Below are 2,565 nucleotides of genomic sequence, written 5' to 3' on the forward strand. Positions count from 1 at the left end.
CCTGGGTCCAGTTTTCAAACCTCTTCAAGCTTGGGTCTGGAGGCCTAGCACAGTTTTTCATGACTGCTGATTTCAGTGATGGGCCCACGCCTGCATGTTAGCCAGCAGTCGAGCTGTGCTTTATGATCCAGGGGCATCTTTAGCCGATGGAGGTAGACTTTAAGCCTGTTGTATCAGTGTCTGTTTGGTCAACAATGAACTTTCAGATCGAATGAAGTCGCCGGCATTTCAATCATAGTTCAGTCGTATTTATTGTCTGCTTTTTTTCCACATTAACCTTAAACCTATTGTCCAGCAGGGGGCAACATAAAGAGAAGAGTGAAATGAAAATGGATTCAAAAATACTCAGAATTTACTGGCATTTGACTGCACGTATATGACTATGTGAGTGTGTGTGTGTGTGTGTGTGTGTGTGTTTTGAAGAAGACTTCTTGACTCCATTTTTGTTGTCACTCTTCTCTTAATGTTCAGTTTCACTCATTAAAATGAAGCAGCTTTGACGTGTGTACTTCTCTTGTGCATCAACAACTTTGGTCTTTAAGCTCCTGACAAACACACCACACGTCACTCACTCTATAGATTAAATCTGCTGATAACACAAAACACGTGACCCTGTGACCCTGCATGACGTTTTGCTCCAACTTTCCAGAACTAATAGGAGGAACAGCATGGATCGTTCTGAGCAAGAACTCTGACATCACCATCATCATGAACAAGAAGGCAGTAGGACTCAACTTCAACAAATCTGAAATGTCCCCTTAAGCTCCTGCTACTTTGAACTGATGCCTAAACCTTCAGTTTCCATTCATCACTCAGAACCTCTCACAACCCCAGAAGAACAAGCAAAGGTTTGGAGCAGTGAAGCCTTCAATAATGACATCATCATGTTTGAGGGTTTTCTTCCCTCAAACTGTTTCTACCAACACAACAGAATCCTGGAAATATTTCAGGTGTTGACCTCCCAGCAGCCTGAAGGTCAACCTGCATTATCTGTTATGTTGCTGAGCAGAGGAAGGAGCTCAATGGTAGAGCGCTAGCTTAGCATGTGAGAGGTGGTGGGATCGGTGCCCTCGTTCTCCAGAAGACTTCAGCTTGTTCTGTTGTTGAGCTCTGATGAAACCACTGACTTTGAACCACACACAAAGTGAAGGAGTGACTTAAGATTGATGGCACCTGAGGAACTTCTAGGTTTCCTAAAATCAACTGGAAATTCATTCACCAGTTAAACAGTGACTCTACCAGAGGGGATGTAGCTCAGTGGTAGAGCGCATGCTGAGCATGTGTGAGGCCCTGGGTTCAATCCCCGGTATCTCCAGCTGGACCTGTGTAGCCTTCATCTTGTCAGCTAAAGTGATCCTTAAATGTGACAACAGTCGATTAACTATCAGAAGACATCTTCTCCATGATCAAGGTGGGCTAACTTTCCACAAATGTTCAAAATTACTTTTGAAAATGAAAACATAGATCAAACCTGCCCTGTCAATCACCCACAATGGGCGGGTCGTCCCACTCCCTATCAGGTTCCCCTCTCCGTGACCCAGGAGGCTCCCTCTCCCTATCAGGACTAGAAATCCATTGGGGTCTCCCTGCTCAGGTAGGAGTCCTGCCCACAACGTTAAGCTGTTGATGTTCTAGAGGAGACAACATCTGATCTTTGTTAGATCCACCAGTCAAAGGGTTTCTTTAAAGGCTGTAGCAGCTGAGAATGAGGAATTAATAACCATCTTAGTGAGGACATTTTGAAACATGATGACATTTTATTGACTTGTAGCACTGCAAAAATCATCTCCCCTCCAAAAACCCTCTTCTCCAACTCTGTACTCAAGTTGTCTCCTCATCAGGCACCACAGGATCCAGGACGTTCAGTCAAAAAATCATTAGTGATTTTAAAAATGGCCATCAGACACAAAATAAGACTTCAAACAGGTTTACAACTTTATTTGATGTTGACACATTTTGTCCATTTTGCCTCCACACTGTCCTTCATCCCATCATTTAACATCAGGACTGCTCCCAGATCAGCTCCATGACCTCATCCCTGCACCAGAGTACCGCCCAAGTTCATCAAGGACAGCCAACATGAGCAGGTCTAGATTCACCTCCATCTTTGGAGGCTGTTGAATTTCCTCCTGAGGACCGTCAGGCTGTTTCCTTACTTTGCTGTGACCCAACAGCAGACAGCAACAAGGACTATGGTGCACTTGGTAAAACCACCATCTGGAGTCTGGACCAAGATGCTGATGTGATCCTTTGATGAGTTTAGAATCAGTCAAAGATCAAAGACTGAAGCAGGAGATCAATGCTCAGAACCCAGAGATCAAACACAGAATTCCGACATCACACATAGAATTCAGACATCAAACACAGAATTCAGACATCAAACACAGAATTCAGAGATCAAACACAGAATTCAACGATCAATCAATGTGAGGAACCAGCGTCTCATGTGAAGATGCTTCTGAACTCATGAAGTGAAATCCTACCAAATAGAGATGAGTGAGTCCAACTGGACCTGAACAGGAGAGAAATAAAGGAGTTATTGTTATGTAATTGTTATTTATTTCC

The 2,565-nt window shown here is 43.7% G+C and overlaps 1 non-coding gene across 1 annotated transcript; it reads left to right on the forward strand.

Moving 5' to 3' along the window:
* The first annotated feature begins 1,243 nt into the window (after window positions 1-1,243).
* On the forward strand, window positions 1,244-1,315 carry trnaa-agc (transfer RNA alanine (anticodon AGC)). Its single transcript has one exon. It is a non-coding gene; the product is annotated as a tRNA-Ala (tRNA).
* The last annotated feature ends 1,250 nt before the right edge of the window (window positions 1,316-2,565 follow it).

Source organism: Aulostomus chinensis, chromosome 1, assembly GCF_037954235.1.
Source record: "Aulostomus chinensis isolate RoL2024-O1b breed Wild chromosome 1, RoL_Achi_v1.0, whole genome shotgun sequence".
NCBI lineage: Eukaryota > Metazoa > Chordata > Actinopteri > Syngnathiformes > Aulostomidae > Aulostomus > Aulostomus chinensis.